The sequence below is a fragment of the Cebus imitator genome, unplaced genomic scaffold (genome assembly GCF_001604975.1).
Source record: "Cebus imitator isolate Cc_AM_T3 unplaced genomic scaffold, Cebus_imitator-1.0 Scaffold135, whole genome shotgun sequence".
Lineage (NCBI taxonomy): Eukaryota > Metazoa > Chordata > Mammalia > Primates > Cebidae > Cebus > Cebus imitator.
In genome coordinates this window covers 980,003-999,331 of record NW_016107450.1, presented here as the reverse complement: position 1 = coordinate 999,331, position 19,329 = coordinate 980,003, and the positions used below count along the sequence as shown (strand labels likewise).

The 19,329-nt window shown below is 40.5% G+C and overlaps 1 protein-coding gene across 2 annotated transcripts in view; it reads left to right on the top strand.

Annotated features, from left to right (window-relative positions):
* Positions 1–19,329, top strand: part of CACHD1 (cache domain containing 1) — a 228,154-nt gene that overhangs the window by 132,619 nt on the left and 76,206 nt on the right. The gene's annotated exons all lie outside the window — the stretch shown is intronic.

Below are 19,329 nucleotides of genomic sequence, written 5' to 3'. Positions count from 1 at the left end.
CAAGAACTACTGGGTACTTGTATTTATATAGATACTGATAGCTCCAAAGTGATAGGGTATCTCCACTTTCTTGCCCTAGAGTTCCACTCCATATTTCTCTTTCTTTTTCTCCTGTGTACTCTTGTTGATTGATACACCTCAGTACCTAGAGGCTTCATTGTTTAAGAGCTGGAAGGAACTTTAGAAATAATACCATCTCCAGTCCTCAGATTTTACCAAGGAAAACAATCTAAAGCATAGGAACCTCCTAAGACTTTCCTTATTGCTGAAAAAACAAAGCATCCTTAAACATAAAGAACCATACTTCCCAAATTCCAGGTCTCTTGTAGACACATAAATCCCAAAAGGAAGTCAGAGGACCAGAATATTTACTTTTAGGGCCCCAGTAGGTCTTAGTTTGGGGCAGTTACTGTATGCAGTCTTTGGGAATTATCTACACAAATCATGTTATCTGTTAGGTCTAAAAAGAATAAGCTGTAAGCTTTATGTTTCTTAGGCATAGTAAACTATAGCTGCGAGATAAATGATCCAACCTAAATCTGCTAGGCATATTTTTTTTCACCGGTCAGATCATCTGGAAGCCTCTGTAGCAGGTGAGGTTTATTACTAGAAGGGAAGCTAAATGAGAATAGTTTTCATTACAAAAATAACAAAAGAAGGCAGACAAGGGCATGGAATGGGCAGATAAATTAATGGGGAGGATTCCACAACTGGCACAGGATGCAAAGTTGGAACTCGAGCCTCCAGGTTTCCAAATTTAGTTTATTCCCTAAAACATTCCCAGGTACACGAGAGATGTCGCTGGGTCTGAGGATTTGAGGTTGAAATAACAATCTCTGAATAGGATCAGATGTGAGCGATCCAGAAATATATACTGTAATCCAACATTGTATGTTAAATTTTTCACAACTCATGGTAATTCATAGCATTTTTTTTTTTCTTGGAGACAGAGTCCTGCTCTGTCACCCAGGCTGGAGTGCAGTGGCGCAATCTTGGCTCACTGCAATTTCTGCTTCCTGGGTTCAAGCCATTCTCCTGCCTCAGCCTCCCGGGTAGCTGGGATTACAGGCACCCACCACCTACCTGGATAATTTTTGTATTTTTAGTAGGGATAGGGTTTAGCTGGGATTACAGGCACCCACCACCTACCTGGCTAATTTTTGTATTTTTAGTAGGGATAGAGTTTAGCCATGCTGGCCAGGCTCGTCTCAAACTCCTGACGTTAGGTGATCCCACCCACCTCGGCCTCCCAAAGTGCTGGGATTACAGGCATGAGCCATGGCGCCTGGCAAAGATTTAAGAATTCATGTGCATTTATATGAGAATTAATATTTAAAAATTAGTGTGTATTTATATAAGATCTAGATGGATCACACATGAATGTTGTTATCTTTTAATGATGAAACAGTGGGATATTTTTACTTCCTTATTTTCTTAATTTTAAATTAAGCATTTGTTGTTTTTATAATTGTGAAAAAATAAAACAAGAATGAATTATGGACTACTTTCAAATGCATTTTCAGTCCTTTCTTGTAGACAGTACCTTCCTTAACACATTTCCGATAATAGATCCTAAGTCTGGTGTTGAGGTTCTAGAAGCTCCATTACCCCCCTGGCTGTGTGACTGGGACAATAAGAAAGGGCAGAATGAGGGTGGAGTGTGCTCACTTGGGGTCCAGAATGATAGTCCCCTGTGAGAACCAATCACCTCAGTGGGCCAGACCTTAGAGCATCTGGAAGCTGTGGCAGCCAGGGCCTCATCCTCATTGCCTTATTTTTCATCTATTCATTATTTCTGATAATGAGCATGTTGTTGATATCTAGCTTCATTGTTAGAAGTAGTGTTACTTTTTCTTAGTGAATGCACAGGCCGTTCTTCCAGGTTATGGAAGAGGCCATTCTTTAGCTTTTGCTCTGAATGAGTCAGAAAGCCATTGGGGAGTTCACACAAGGGAATCTGGTAGAGTGACCTCTCTAGTATATGGCCATAACCTGGAAGAATGGCCTCCTACGTATGAAGTGGAAGGATTAAGTACAACTAGAAGTCATTGGACAACTATTATTAAATGCCTTCTGCATAGTAAATGCTTTTTTTGTTATAGGTCAGGAGCTATAAAACAGACACACACGCACGCGCGCACACACACACACACACACACACACACACAGCTTATAATCTGGGAGCCAGGGGCTAAGAGACATAGAAACAAGTGACATGTTAGAAGATGATGGATGCTATCAAGGAAAAGTAAAGCAGAGCTGAGACATAGGGAATACTGTTGGCTGGTGGGGGAAAGAGGAGATGACTTACTATTTCATCCAAGAGCTCCTGGGTAAGATCTAAATAAGTGGGATTGTAAACTGAGTTTATCTGGAGGCAGCTGTAAACTATGAGTTTAGCTGGAGGCAGCATATCCTGGGCAAAGACCTTTTATTGGGTGCCTGGTGTGCTTGGAAACTGCAAGAAGACCACTGTAACTGTGGTGGTGTGAAAGAGTGGGGAGTAGGTAGGCCAGAGAGGCAGTCGGGGGCCAGGTCACCAACAGCCTTATTTTACTGGCCATTATAAGGATGAATGAGATAAAAAGCCATCACTTGGTGGGAAGTGACATGATTTGACTTAGGTTAAAAGGTTTACTGGCCACTGAGCCGAGACTAGAGTGGACAAGGCAAAGGTGGAAGAAGAGGAAGACAATTTAGAAAGTTACTTCAAAATCCGGGCAGCAGATGATGATAGCGTTAATAAGGCAGTGACAGTGGAGGTGGTGAGAAGCGGTTGAATTCTGAATATGTTTTGAAGGTAAACTCAATAGGATTTTCTGGTTCATTGTATGCTGGGGCAGGATGGAGGACTGGGTGTGTGAGAGTAAGAGAGGAGGCCAGAAGGACTTCTAAGATCCTTGAACTTACAAGGAGAAGTACAGAGTTGTCATTTACTGTGATGGGGAATGCTGGGAGAAGAGGTTTGTGTGGGAGGAAAATTATTAAAAGTTACATGTGAGATGCTCATTGGCTATCTAAGTAGAAGGGCCTCATAAGTAGTTGGATGTGTAAGGCTGCAGTCCAGGGAATGGTCAAGGCAAGAGGGTCATTGTGTATAGGTAGTACTAAAATTATGAGGCTCATTTAGATCTTGTAGCAAGTGACCATGTGTAGAAAAGAAAAGGGGTCCAGGGACTGAGTCTTGGGGTGCTTTACTGCTGAGGTGACACTGAGATGAAGAGGAAGCAGGGAAGGGAGCTGAGAAGGGCAGTCAGGCGGGTAGAAAGAGGATCAGGAAGGCTGTCTCCCTGAAGCCAAGTGTTGCAAGAAAGAGGGAGAAATCAACTTCGTCACCTGATCCCTGTATGCTGAGCGTCTAGAAAATCTGCCATATGATTTAGCAATGTAGAGGCTATGGGTGAGCTTATCAGGGGTTGTTTGGTAGAATAGTAGCATAGAATGATGCTACTGTTCTTCTCCATTCTTAGAGGGTTCAAGCTCTGGAGAATGGAGGAGAACATAAGGACTTGAACTCCTGAGATTTGCTCAAAGGAAAGTTGGAAGGCCAGATGAGATCAAGAAGATATTTTTTAATTGAGAGAAATTATACCCAGTTTATGTGCCAAAGGTCAATCCAGTAGAGATTGACATAGGAGCAAGGGGAGAAGACTGCTAGAGCTTTTTCCTTGATTAGGTAGGAGACGGTGCATCACTAGCAGAGGACCTAGAAGCATAGAGAGTTCATTCATAGAAAGAAGAGGAAAGGAAGAGTACATGGATGGAGATGCTCATTTGATGATGGATGTGAACTTGGGGACACTCCCTTCTTCGTGATTCTGTTTTTTCAGAGAATTAGAAAGTAAGGTCATCAGCTGAGGGTGAGGACCAGGGAATATGCATTTAAGACTTATTGGTGGTACTAAGATTACCTCCTATTACTGAGGTTTAGAGTGAAACTCAGTGCACAAATAATCCCAACAAAATGCTGATGTGTTTCAGTTTTTGTTTGTTAAGGACGAGAGTTCAGATAGTTTGAAAACTCAGAGGGTGGGGAAGAAGAGTGTGGAGAGGGCAGAGGTTAGTAGACTATAAAGACCAGATCTTGAATATTTATGTTTCTTTGAGGATGTCTCAAGTATAACCTACTACATAACAAGAGTTGTTCTCGGCACAGGTGACACAGCTAGATTTACAAGCAGATTTTGGCAATACTCAGGTATTTTAAAACTGGCTTGCTTTTGAAGTTTTGTGACATTCTACTAGGCAGTGGCTACATCCCAAAGTCCACATACTTGAGCAGTTATTTGTAATATGAGAGGAGTGGGGTATGGTGAAAGCTGACCTCAGAGTTCCCCTTTTTCCTCCTGTACAGCTCATGCCCCTTTTCAGAGCAGAATTAATGTACTTCATAGGTTATCACATGTCTGATATTTACATCTGTAAGATGTCCAGCCTTAGGCTCTTTCAGACTGTGTATAATTCATCAATGGGCCCCTAATTGATAAGACGGTTTCAGATTGCCTCTCAGACTAGCTGGAAGCAGACTTACATAAATTATAAACCATTCTTAGCTTCATTTATCCAAAACTAGGTCATGTGTCCATTCATCCAACACACATGTGTATTCTTCTTCTTAAAACCACCCCTGCCAGATTCCTACTTTCTAAATTGACTCCTTGTCCCTGCGTCTATTCAAATAACTAAAGTTTGACAGTGCATGTGTTATATTATGGTTCTGGTAATGTTTTGCTGAGGTTCTTTCCTGCTTTTATCCCTACTTTCTCACTCTCTCTTTCTTTTTTTTCTTTTAAATTCCTGCTGAGCTATTTTCTTGTGCATGGCCTGATCCCTAAAGAGAGTTTATTTGAAGAGTCCAAGAGAAGTTGCCTCTTGCTCTCTTGAGTTATGCAATTGAGGTGAGAGTGAAGTAGGAGTTAGTCTTTCTCGCTGAAAGAAAAAGCGTCTGGACTTTCTTTATTGCGTTTGATTTTAAAGAGCATTTGAAGTTGCAAACTTCGATCTTGGTAACGTTGCAGTCTTCATTGAGAAACGGAATTCACGGGGTGTAAGGGGCATTTATAAGTCATATTACAGAGGTAAATGCTATAGGATAGGATGAACAGGTGGGCCTTAGAGGCTGTAGACTGTTCAGCTAATTTTGGTGGCTTCATTTCCTCCTATGAATGATAATGAGTAACTATGTATTATAGGTTTTTCTCTTTAAAATACCAAGAAAATTACCTATTAAATATGCATTAGAAAAATTTTCCTGGTAACAATGCAATGAAGAAGCCACGTTCTACCTAAAATAAAGAAGAAAAATCAACCAAGCTAGAAATTTCTCATTCCTTTTTATGCCCAGTTGCTCCAGATTCATGATTACATTAGTGTCATGAAAGATGTAATTATTTATATAACATTTAAAAACTATTTAGTCACTGAGAAATCTAGTTTCTTGAGCTTATAGGATTCAGTTTATATTTAATGTATATGTGTGTATACTTATGTATATGCACTCACAGAATTAAGGAACTAAAAAAACAAGTTCCCTTCGTTTACCTGATTTCCCCTTCAAACTCTATTCCTGTACTGCAAGCTATATCAAAGTTTGCAAACTCTTTCTTATAGTTACACTGACTTCAGAAGATTTTGTTAGCCATATACTGGCATATATACATATATACATAACATATATATGTGTATATATATATACACACACACACACACACACACACACACATATATACACACACACACACATGCACACTCTTATACTACATATCATGATATAGCCTTTTTTTAACTTAGCAAATATATCCTGAACATTTTTTTCCATAAAATAAGATTTTATGTGGCAAAATCTTATTGCATAGGTTTACCACAATGTTCTGAAAAAATAGATTGTATAGACCTTAATTTGTTTATTTAAGCTCCCACATTTAGACATACTGTGGAAATATGAGGAAGCAGGAGAGGGAGCTGAGAAGGACAGTCAGGCAGGTAGGAAGAGAACCAAGAGGGCTGTCTCCCTCAAGCCAAGCAAAGAAAGTGTTTCAAGAAAGAGGGAGAAATCAACCTTGTCACCAAGTTCCTGTATGCTAAGGGCCTAGAAAGATCAGCCGTATGATTTAGCAACATAGAGGCTGTGGGTGAGCTTGTCAAGTATTGTTTGGTGGAATAGTAGCATAGAATGAAAGGCTGATCCTAGAGGATTCAAGCTCTGGAGAACAGAGGGGAGGAATCAGAGAAAATAAGGACTTGAACTGCAGTAAAATCTTATTCATAGATATACTGCAATGTTCTGAAAAATAGATTGTATAGACCTGAATCTGTTTATTTAAACTCTCACATTTAGACATATTGTGGAACTATGAGGAAGCAGGAAAGGGAGCCGAGCAGGGCAGAAAGAGGACCAAGAGCGCTGTCTCCCGGAAGCCAACTGAGCGGCACTGCTAATAAAGACATATTCTCACGCTGCTAATAAAGATACATGCAAGACTAGGTAGTTTATAAGGGAAAGATATTTAATTGACTCACAGTTCAGCATGGCTGGGGAGGCCTCAGGAAACTTACAACCATGGCAAAAGGAGAAGCAAACAAGTCCTTATTCACATGGCAGCAGCAAGGAGAAGTGCAGAGTGAAGCAGAAAGGAAAAGCCCCTTATAAAACAATCAAATCTCCTGAGAACTCACTCACTATCACAAGAGCAGCATGAAGGTAACCACCCTCATGATTCAGTTACTTCCTATTGGGTCCCTCCCATGACACATGGGGATTATGGGAACTACAGTTCAAGATGACATTTGGGTGGGGACAGAGCCAAATCATATCATTCTGTCCCAGCTCCTCCTAAACCTAATGTCCTCACAATTCAAAGCACAATCATGCCCTTCTAAGAGCTCCCCAAAGTCTTAACTCATTCCAGGATTAACTCAAAAGTCCAAGTCCAAAGTCTCATCTGAGACAAAGCAAGTCCCTTCCATCTACAAGCCTGTAAAATCAAAAGCAAGTTAGGTACTTCCTAGGTACAATGTGGGGTACAGGCATGGGTTAAATAGACCTCTTACAAATGGGAGAAATTGACCAAAACAGAGGGCTGCAGGCCCCATGGAAGTCCAAAATCCAACAGGACAGACATTAAACTTTAAAGTTCCAAAATGATCTCCTTTGACTCCATGTCTCACATCCAGGGCATGCTGATACAAGTGGTGGGCTTCCGTGACCTTGGGCAGCTTCATTCCTGTGGCTTTGCAGGATAAGCCCGCCTCCTGGCTGCTTTCACAGGCTAGCCTTGAGTGTGGCTTTTCCAAGTGCATGGTGCAAGCTATCAGTGGATCTACCATTCTGGGGTCTGGAGGATGGTGGCCCTCTTCTCACTACTCCACTAGGCAGTGCCCCAGTGGGGACTCTTGTGTGGGGGCTCCCACCCCACATATTCCTTCCACACTGCCCTAGCAGAGCTTCTCCATGAGGGCCCTGCCCCTACAGCATACTTCTGCCTGGACATCCAGGTGTTTCCATACATCCTCTGAAATCTAGACAGAGGCTCCCAAACCTCAGCTCTTGTTGCCTGCACACCCACAGGCCCAACACCACATGGAACCTACCAAGGCTGGGACTTGCACCCTCTAAAGCAATGGCCTGAACTGCACCTTGGCCCCTTTTAGCCATGGCTGTAACTTGAGTGGCTGGTACACAGGGCACCACATCTTGAGACAGCACAGCCTGGGCCTGGCCCAAGAAGCCATTTATTCCTCCTAGGCCTCTGGGCCTGTGATGGGAGGAGCTGCTCTGAAGGTCTCTAACATGCCCTGGAGACATTTTCCTCATTGTCTTGGCTATTAACATTCAGTTCCTTGTTACCTGGGCAAATTTCTGCAGCTGCCTTAAATTTCTCCCCAGGAAATGGGTTTTTCTTTTCTACCACATGGTCAGGCTGTACATTTTCCAGACTTTTATGCTCTGCGTCCCTTTTAAATGTAAATTCCAGTTTCAGATAATCTCTTTGTTCATACATATAAACATACAATTTTAGAAACAGCCAGGTCAACTCTTGAATGCATTGTTGCTTAAAAATTTCTTCTGCCAGATACCCTAAATCATCACTCTCAAGCTGAAAGTTCCACAGATTGCTAGGACAGAAGCAAAATGCTGCTAGTCTCTTTGTTAAAGTATGGCAAGAGTGGCCTTTGCTCCAGTTCCCAATAAGTTCCTCATCCACATGTGAGACCACCTCAGCCTGGACCTCATTGTCCATATCACTGTCAGCATTTTGGTTCAAGCCATTCAACAAGTCTCTAGGAAGTTCCAGACTTTCCCTCATCTTCCTGTTTTCTTCAGAGTCTTTCAACTGTTCTAACCTCTGCTAGTTACCCAGTCCCAAAGCCACTTCCACATTCTCAGGTATCTTTATAGCAATGCCTGACTACCTCAGCGCCTGTTTTCTGTATTTGTTATCACACTGCTATAAAGATACTACCTGAGACTGGGCAATTTGTGAAGAAAAGAGGCTTAATTAACTCACAGTTCCACGTGGCTGTGGAGGCCTCAGGAAACTTGTAATCATGTTGGAAGGCAAAGGGCAAGCAAGGTATGGCTTACATGGCAGCCGGAGGTGGCAGCGGGGGAAACTGCCAAATACTTTTAATGCATCAGATTTAGTGAGATCTTACTATCATGAGAATACCATGGGGGAAACTGTCCCATGATCCAGTTACCTCATAGCAGGTTTCTTCCTAACATGTGAAGATTATAATTCAAGATGAGGTTTGGGTGGGGACACAGAGCCAAACTATATCATGAACCATAAAAGTATAAATCAAATGAAAGTTATTATATTATCTTAATACAAACCATCTCTATAATAGAAGTTTTTTTCATAGGAGACCATATATCAATACCATTTTTGTATGCATTTGCCTTCTCTGTCATACTATGAGATCACAGAAGCATTTATCTATTTTTATATCTTCATGGTTACATCTCTTTCTGTCTTCACTGTATAGGTGCTTATATAATGTTGATTGATTTGAATCAAGGTTGGTGGTCACTTACTTCCTTGTTGCTAAGTTTTGTAATGTGTATGTAAGGAAAATACCTAGGTCATTGAAGGATAAGTCTAGGTAGTAGTACTGTATGTAGAACAGTACTCAGATGTTTTCAGGGAAAAGGAGTTATATGCATTTGTTTGTTTGGCTTTCTGCTTAGAATTAATTATCTTCCTTTTTTCAAAAAACCTAGAGGCATCTGTTTATAGCATGTTTTACTGAATATTTTAAGCCCACTGCAGAGCCCCGCTGTTAAAAAAAAAAAAAAAAGATTTCTTTCTAAATTTTATTACCCATTGACAATGCACCTGGTCACCCAAGAGCTCTGATGGAGATGTACAAGGAGATTAATGTTGTTTTCATGCCTGCTAGCACAACATTCATTCTGCAGCCTATGGATCAAGGGGTGATTTTTACTTTCTAGTCTAGTTATTTAAGAAATACATTTCATAAGGCTATAGCTATCATAGATAGTGATTCCTCTGATGGATCAGGGCAAAACAAATTAAAACCTTCTGGAAATTATTCACCTTTCTAGATGCATTAGGAACATTTGGGATTCATGGAAAGTCAAAATATCAGCATTAAAAGGAGTTTGGAAGAAGTTGATTCTAACCTTCACGGATGACTTTGAGGGAGCAAGGTTTCAGTGGAGGAAGTCACTGCAAATGTGGTAGAAATATCAGGAAAACGAGAATTAGAAGAAGATGTGTCTCAATTGGTACAATCTCATTATAAAACTTAGACAGTTGAGGAGTTGCCTGTTATGGATGAGTAAAGAAAATAGTTTCAGAAGACAGTGTGGTGATTCCTCAACGACCTAGAAATAGAAATTCCATTTGACCCAGCAATCCCATTACTGGCTATATATCCAAAGGATTACAAATCGTTCTACTATAAGGACACATGCACACGAATATTCATTGCAGCACTGTTTACAATAGCAAAGGCCTGGAACCAACCCAAATGCCCATCAACGATAGACTGGATAGGGAAAATGTGGCACATATACACCATGGAATATTACGCAGCCATCAAAAACGATGAGTTTGGGTCCTTTGTAGGGACATGGATGAACCTGGAAACCATCGTTCTCAGCAAACTGACGGAAAAGCAAAAGATCAAACACCGCATGTTCTCACTCATAGGCGGGTATTGAACAATGAGAACACATGGACACAGGGAGGGGAGCACTACACACTGGGGTCAGTTGGGGGCAAATGGAGGAAGGACGGTGGGGGGTGGGGAGCTGGGGAGAGCTAGCAAGGGGAGAAATGCCAGATGTAGGTGATGGAGAGGAAGGCAGCAAATCACACTGCCACGTGTGTACCTATGCAACAATTTTGCATGTTCTTCACATGTACCCCAAAACCTAAAATGCAATAAAATAAATAAATGGGAAAAAAAAAAGAAAATAGTTTCTAGAGATGGAATGTACTAGTGAAGGTGCTGTGAACATTGTTGAAATAACAAAAAGGGATTTAGAAGGTTGGATGAATTTAGTCGATGAAACAGCAGCAGGGTTTGAGAGGATTGGCTCCAATTTTTTAAAGGAGTTCTACTATAGGTAAAATGCTGTCATATAACATCACATGCTACAGAGAAATCTTTTGTGAAAGGAAGTCAATCTATGTTGCAAATTTTATTGTTGTCTTATTTTACGAAATTCCCACAGCTACCCCAGCCTTTAGCTACCACCATTCTGATCAGTTGGCAGCCACCAACATCAAGGCAAGACCGTCCACCAGCAAAAAGACTATAGTTTGTTGAAGGCTTAAATGATCATTAGCATTTTTTAGCAATAAAATATTTTGTAATTAAGGTACGACAATATTTTTAAGACATCAGGCTATTGCATACTTAACAGACCATAGTATAGTGTAAAAATAACTTTTATATGCACTGGGAAACCAAAAACTTCTTGTGACTCACTTTATTGCTTTACTTACTTTGTTGCAGGGTTCTAGAAATGAGCTATAATATCTCCAAGGTATGCCTATGTGTTTAAAATGCAGGATACCATTGCTCCATAGAAGGATTTCAAGTAACTCCTCTGTAATTTTACTTGACTATTTTGTAGTAGACATGTAAGCCTCTTTTTTGAAACTTTCTTATCCTTTGGTTTCTATAAAATTATTTTCTGCTATTTATCCTCTTATGTCTTTGCTTAATCCTTATTATTTTTCTTCTGGGGCTCATTTTTGATTATTCTGTTGCTCAGAGTAGATGTCCCCACATATCCTCTCTTACCATTCTCACCTCACTAATCGTAATCTTCCTGAATGTTCTAAGTTTAGCCAGCTTCCCAGCTCCTGCCAGACGCTGGTGATTCACAATCTCTAGCTCCAGACCCGATCTGTTTCTGAGTTTATGTATTGAATAACCAGCTTCAGGACACACATCTCTCTGTGATTGTCCTGTAGGTACCGCAAAACAAACTTTCCTCTGAGTTTGCTCCACAGTCTGGGTTCCCTGTCATAATCAGTATTGCCTTCGTTCTGGTTACACTGGGAATTTTTTCCTCAGCATTTTCCACTCAGTACTTCTCTGGGTTTTATTCATTTTGACTTAACTCACGTCATTGTCCAAGTGAGAGTGTGAATAAATGAGTGAATATTTGTCAAGTATTGACTAAGTACTAGACCCCTGGCTGGGCATCTCCTTGTGCATTGGTCCCGTTTAATAGACACCTGGCTAAACATCTGCCTGTGGGCTGTTCTTGTTTTGTCTAGACACCTGGCTGGGCATCTGCCTGTGAGTTGCTCTTCTCCCTTGGCCTAGACACCCTGCAGGGCATCTGCCTATGGATTGCTTTTCTTGCTTGGTCTAGACACATGGTTGGGCATCTCCCTGTGTGTTTCTCTTGTTTGGTCTAGACACCTGGCTGGACACCTGCCTATGGGTTGTTCTTGTTGTGGTCTAAATACCTTGCTGGACATTTACCCACAAGTTGCTCTTTGTTCTGTACGCCTTGCTGGACATCTGCCTATGAGTTGTTCTTGTTTATTCTAGACACCCTGCTGGATATCTGCCTATGGGTTGTTCTTGTGGTCTAGATACCCTGCTGGGCATTTGCCTATAGCTTGCTCTTGTTTGATCTAGACACCCTGCTGGGCATCTGCCTATGAGTGGCACTTGTTTGGTACACTGACTTGTGACATAAGTCTCATTGTCCTCTATTCATCGAAAAGGAAATTTGGCTCAGATTCTGGAGTCTAACAATGAGTCTTGAATCCCCTTTGTTTTTCACCTGCTACTGTGGTAAATTAACATCCTCATTTCTTTTCTAGAAGAATAATTAATGTAGAAGCGTCCCAAAAGGTTTTCCTGCTTCTCGTCCCTCTTTTTCCATACATTCTGAACACACACTGAGTATTTTGAAAAGTCTCCTCTGTAACTGCATTTCCCAGAAGCCTCTGATGGCTCTCCTTTACATCTAAGCTCAAGTTGGTGACCCTGCAACCCCATCTTCTGCTCCCTTTCCTTAAGTCCTCCGGGCTCTAGCCTCAGGAAATCCCTTTCATTTCTTCAGAATTACCCATCTCCATCCCTGCTCCATACTTTTGATCACATTGTTGTTTCATCCTACAGCACACTGCCAGCCATCTCTGACATGTAAAACATTGCTTATTCCTCAGGACCCAACTTCCTTGTCACCTTCCCCGACCCTTCTAGATAAGAATTTCTCATTTGTTGTAGCAGCTTGGCTTTCTTAGGAAGCAGACCATGAGATGGACCTTGGCAGCCTATGGGGAAAGGAGGGAAAGCAGAATTGAGAGTGCGAGAGAGCAGGGCTTCTATACAGCCTCAGCGAAGGCCTCCGCCAACCCCAGGACTGCTTGGAAGCTGGGGTGGCCCTCCAGGATTGTGTTGGCTCAGCTCCGACTCTTTATGACTTTACTCTGTGGCACATTCTTACTGAAGATTTTTGATTTTTTAAATTAGATACCTACTTGAACTTGTGCTTCTTTTTATTTATTTATTGTATGCCAAGTGCCCAATCCAGTGCCTTGCCCATAGCAGGTATACAGTAAATTCTAATTGAAAGAAGGAATGAAAGGCACTAGGGTTATTGTGGTTTTGTTTTCTCTTCTGTATAACAGAATAACCAAGATTTTTGAAGGACTTCAGTGAAAAAAGGATTGTGATCGTGATTTTCTATAAGTTGGCAGTGGTTTCCCTAGCTAAGTAGCAAATCGGCACACATAAATGTCCCATGATATGCAGTCACACAGACTATACAGATGGATAATGGTATTCTAGAGTCACATGAAACTGTCTGTGATGAGTCCAAACACTCAATGTATTCAAGACAATCAGTCCATTGCTTCTTAGTATCTGATAAACCATTTTGTGCTTTCATTTTATTCTTACTATAGATACCAAGAGCAATTATAATCTTCATTTTTTAGAGGAGATGTTAACTGATCTATAGGGGAGGCAAAAGAGCTTTATGGAAAATAGAAGGAAACATGGTTAGCCCGGAAAAAGGAGTACCTGGGACCAGACTATTAAGGTCATCCAAGAGTGCAAGGAAGGCAGTGGAAAGGGGCCATGGCATAAACAAAATGGCAAGCTGCAGGTTGGTGTGATGGCAAGACGTAGAGAATCACTGTAGACCACTCTTCTTAGATGCATAGCTGAGACAAGGGGAAAGGTTACTGATAACATAGGATCTAGGAATGTTTTTCATTGTTATTGCTAATTTTTTTTAAGTTAGAGAAACTTGAAAACATTTATAGGCCAAAGACAGAGAAAGAAGCTAAGCAAACAGATGGGAAAATTGAGTTTAAGGTCTTGGATTACTTGCCCCAAACCAAACTGAACATCAAGTTACCTGGGGTACTTTGCAAAAAAAACAAAACAAAACAAAACAAAAAAACATCAAAACTGTTCTTCAGCCACCACCCAGATATAGTGAATCAGAATGTTGGCTTGGTAATCTATGGGTTCCAAAAATTGTGATGATCTTCTAGGCTTGAGAACTACAGTTTTGTTAATTTTCTGTTGTTTCTTTTATAAATGTTTGAAGATCACCTGGACCTTTGGGTCCTCTGGGAATGCTAGGAAGAAGCCCCACTGTTTTGGATTATCACAGAAGTTTATTCTAGGTTCCCTGAGCCCGTGACCAGGCTGTCTCAAGTGAATCAAGGACAGAATGGACTGGTTATTTTTCTGTTATATAATTAACCTAGAATGGAAACAAAGAGCTGTGAACTCAGAACAGAATCAGGGATTTGAGGATGCCTGCTCCTTAGTCTTAGACTAAAATAATAACAAGGAGATAGGAAAGGATCATTGAGTTGCCCCCAGGAGCAGGTTTGGCCAACTGTCATTAGTTTAACTTTTGCAATGGGCCTTAACTAGCATCATCAGTGTGGTGGCAGATGAGCAACATGGTCTAGGTCCCTTTTGGGGCTTAGGGTTTAAGTCACTCTTCCCTTTCTGAACCAGAGTATCCTTAGCTTAGAAAATGGTAATAATGGTCGGACACGGTGGTTCATGCCTGTAATCCCAGCACTTTGGAAGGCCGAGGCAGGCAGATCACCTGAGGTCAGGAGTTTGAGACCAGCCTGGCTAACATGGTGAAACCCCATTTCTACTGAAATTACAAAAAATTAGCCAGGCATGGTGGCGCACACCTGTAATCCCAGCTATTCAGGAGGCCAAGGCAGGAGAATTGCTTGAACCCAGGAGGCGGAGGTTGTAGTGAGCTGAGATCGTGCTACTGCGTTCCAGCTTGGGCAACAGGAGTGAAACTTGAAGAAAGAGGGAGAGAGACAGACAGACAGACAGAGAGAGACAGAGAGAGAGAGAGAGAGAGAGAAGAAGAAAAAAAAAAGAAAAGAAAGACGAAAATTATAATAATCACATCTCTTTGGTCAACCTGCACATTCTGGCTTATCCTAGTTATTAAATACTTGGAAAATTAACCCGTCTATGCCTTGACTTCCTGAATAATAAATAAAACCTACCTCATAGGGTTGTTGTTTTAGTAATTAACTGAGGCAATGCAGATAAAAGCCTTTCCTGGTACATGGTCAAGTGCTCAATATGCTTACCACTTCTGGAGCAGGATAAAGTGTATCCTGTGGTCCCTGGAATATATGGCCACTCCAGAATCATATATGGTGAAACAGTACTCAAGATGTAAGTGAGAGATGTGAACTAGGAAGGTGGGGTAAGGTATGATGCTGGAGATTTTGTTTGGAATCCTGAGAATGTTAATTTATTTTCTTCTCCTCCAAAATATTTGCTATTGCACAGAACATTACCAAGAGGTGCTAGTCAATTTTGTTCTGTTGAAGAAGTATGTGTATTTTCGTGTGTCTGTGCCTCTGTGTATTTAGGATAGCTATCACATTTTCTGTTTGGCAAGCTGCAGAAGGTCGACAGCTTGGTGTGTTTTTCTGAGTGGTGCTGGGCTGGGCATGAGGAAGTCCAGAATTCCTTGAGATGGGAGGCAATGAGCTTTCCGTTACGAGCATGTTCTGTGTGTCCCTACCTCTGGCGGACAACATTGTTGAGAAAAACAAAAGTCACAACCCAACAAAAATTCATCTTTTTCCCCTGGATGAGGTGGTTTAAGCATTAAAGACAACAGGCAAGGAGTTAGGGGGACATGGTTGTTTTTGCTTTTGACTGCAGAGGCTGATGACATAAGAACCAGTTAGATGATGGAAGGAAAATGTCTGGGGGTCAGGGAATCTGGGACCCATCTGTTAGAATTATTCATGGAGAGTTTAGCACACTGTATGCTGGAGGGTCTCAAGACTCAACAAATGGAAAGTAAGAATGCTTGAAAGGAGGAAGGCATATTTTTTCAGCTGCTTATCTGACAACAGTTTGTGTGCTGTGGCTGAAGAAAAATAAGCCAGTGGTTATTACAAAATTATGGGGTTTTGCTTAGCATTAGCATAGTAACTAAGAAATTGTCAACTTGTTGAAGTCCTTACGCAGAGGATGATGGAGGGAACAGAGCTTGTCAGAAGACCAGTTTCTATTTTATATTACTTTGTCAGTATTTCATAGTGTGGGGATCAAATAGAGGTTATATTTGAGAGCCTTACCTGTTGGGATACTCTGGGCAAGAGCATCTTGGAATGGTGGTAAGCACTGGAGGTCAGATCTAAGAGCACCCCTCTCTCAAGTACCCTCATCGATGTTCTCGCTGCCGCATGCCATGAATCTTCCCTTGGCTTAGTAGAAAGTGTTCTAGACCCAAAAGCAGAGGGCATGATCCCTACATTGTGCCTTACACATAATCAGGACTCAATAAAATATTTGATAAGACAAGAAGGAGGGGGAAAAGCAAGATGACTATTGGTCAGAGTTTGCCCCCTCTAGTTATGATAACTGTATGGACATAGATAAGTTGCTTCACCTCTTTCAGCTTCAGTTTTCTGCTTTGTAAAATGACAGTAATTATATTGACTTTATAAAATAAATTGTTACGAGACTTCAAAAATATATAAGCAAAATATCTAGAATGATGCCTGATCTGTTATTGTGATTTTTATCTAAATCCCATCTCCCTGTTTGCTTATTATCATCTACTTGGCACCCTGGGAATTTTTAGCTGGTAAAGGTTTAGAGAAGGAGAAGTTGGCTGGCAGCACCTTGTATCAGTTTTTTCATCCAGCCGTCATAGGCCTTAAATGTTTTAATTTTTTAAAGCAGTTTGATTTTTTCTGAGCTGCTGTGAACTTAATATAAAATAGAGACTGTATTGACTTTGGAAACAATGAGTATAGAGGTATCTTCCAGCCCCACCAACATGTAGCTGTTTAGAAATACAACTTAATAAGAGTGATCACCACAGAAGTGCCCTTACAGTGAAGCCTCCTTTGTAGGCAGATTTCTAATTCATATGAATATCAAAATCAACAAGAGTGCATTGTCCCTTAGAGACAGACCTCATCCCCTCCTAAAGAGTTCACAGATAGAATTAAGAGAATCATGCATTCTGATGTTAAATAAATTAGAACTTTATTTTAATTAATCTCTAATTCAATCATAAATCAAGGGAACAACCCATAGTGTGCTTTTCATACCAGTGATTTTTGTTATCAAAGAAGTCATGGTGATTTTCATCTCACATAACAGTTGTTGACTATATCTTGAAATATTGTGTACGCTCATCATGATTTCCAACTTACGGAAGGTATGAGACCTACCATAATCCTTCTTTCTTAATGCATTAATCTTTCTTAATCCATTAGTAGAGAAACACATATATTAAATTTGTAATATTTTGGAAACTATTTTTTATGATAGGCTTCCTTTATAATCTTAAATGTTTTATTTGTATGTTTTACAAAGATTCTGTCTTCTCTAGACTACCAGAGCATTTATGGAACAGAAACTATTAAGATCCTGTGCCTTAGAGTTGGTTGGAGGAGGATTGTCCTGAACTAACAGTCAAATAGAAAGATTCTCACTACCCAGTCTGCAGCAAAATCCAAAAGCAAAATTTTTAGGGCCAGATTCAAATTCCACCGGCCCACTGATAGTCTGCTGGACTCTATCCAAATAATCTTAAATTATTAGGCATCATTCCTGCTTGTAAGGGCTTTACAGCAAAAGATTTATGGTTGCTCCGATAATTAATACTTCAAATTGCAAATACTTAAAATGCTTGTAATGAGAATACTTGAAATGAGAAAATGTTTCCTCTTGCCCTTGGTCATTAGTGATCACAGTCAGCTACCTGTGATGGCTTCGTGTTTTTAAAAGACTAATGTTAAGTTTTCTCCATATGTTCATTTAAATAACCTTTCCCTGGTACCACTTGGACATTCCATATCTATATATATATAGTCTTGGGCCACTGATAATGGTCTCATAGTGCTGACTTATATCTTCTAAGTCAGGAGGAGTGAGGATGGTCCCTTTTTCCCCCTTTTTTATATAAACTTGATCAAAGCCAGTTGGAAGTTTGTTCTTCCTCTTTAGTTGTAAATCTGTGTACTTCCTTCCCCATGGAGCTTACGGCTCCTCTATGTAAGAGATACTAACACATAGCTACATAAAGAATACACAGGACATTACCAGTTTTTGCTATGAAGAAAAATAGCGGGTACTATAAGACAGGATAAGAATCAAGAGTGGTCAGGGAAGGATCTCTGAGAAAGTAGAATTTCAGGCGAAACCGGAAGGATAAAAAAGAGCTATATGACAAGTGAAGAAAGAATTTTTCCAGGCCTAAGGATCATCTTGTACCAAGGGCATATTTGTGGAACTGAAAGAATTGGCTCTTGATGTACAGTGTAGTGAGTTGAAGGGGGAAGAGGTGAGGTTGGAGAATAGGAAGAAGCCAGGTCATGCAGGGCCTTGTAGAGTTTGAATTTAATGCTAAGTGTAGTACAGTAGGGAACCTTTGAAAGGTTTTAAGTAAAGCAATAGGGGATTTGATTTACATTTTAGAAAGAAGCCTTTGGATGCTAGATAGAGAGTAAATTTAAGGTCAGGCAGCTTGCCAGTCTTAAGAGATGGGACTTGAACCTGTGGCTTTTCATTCCCAGTCCATTCTGATTTACCAGGGCCTTTTTTCTAGTTGATAAGTACCAACCTGAATTAAATAGAAAATGCAAAATAGTACCAGGCCATTTCCAAATGGCTTTCTTATACTTGCTCAAGTTGACAGTGAAAAATAAAATCCACCTAATGCACATCTCTAACCTGTTGAACACCTCAGAATGATTAAAGGTGCAACTACTATCTCAGTTATATAAAAACCCCATCTCTTATCTAACTTATGCTATTTAGTGTCTAAGGTTGCTCAGAGTCACATATGCTGTAATTACTACCAGTTCTACCTATTAAGCAGTAGCTTGTGTCTGTGCGATTTTCCAGGCAAGCCAACCTGAACTACCCAGCTAGTGTTTGCCAGTTTTAGCCGTTCAGCAGTTTAGTGGTCAGTTTCGCCTTCGGTTTTATTCCAATTACAAAATTATTTTGTTTTGTTATGTATTTCCTTAATTGTACTTATTTACATTGTATATTTACAAATAAATCTGTTATTTTGATTGAGAAATACCTGCATGTTTATACATTTTTTCTGCCTCTCAAAAATACTCAGTAAGTTTTTTGTCTGTTGATTGCTAATTCATCCAACGTGTATTTCTTAACACACGGCAGTACTATATGTAGTGTTAGAGGCAGGCATACCTAAATCAATCAAATCATGCTGTGTTCTTGCAGCCTTGAGCATGTTAGTTCTGCATCTATAAGATGGGAATGTAATAACAAACCCATGGAGTAATTATAAAAAGTAGTACACCATATATGAAACTGTTT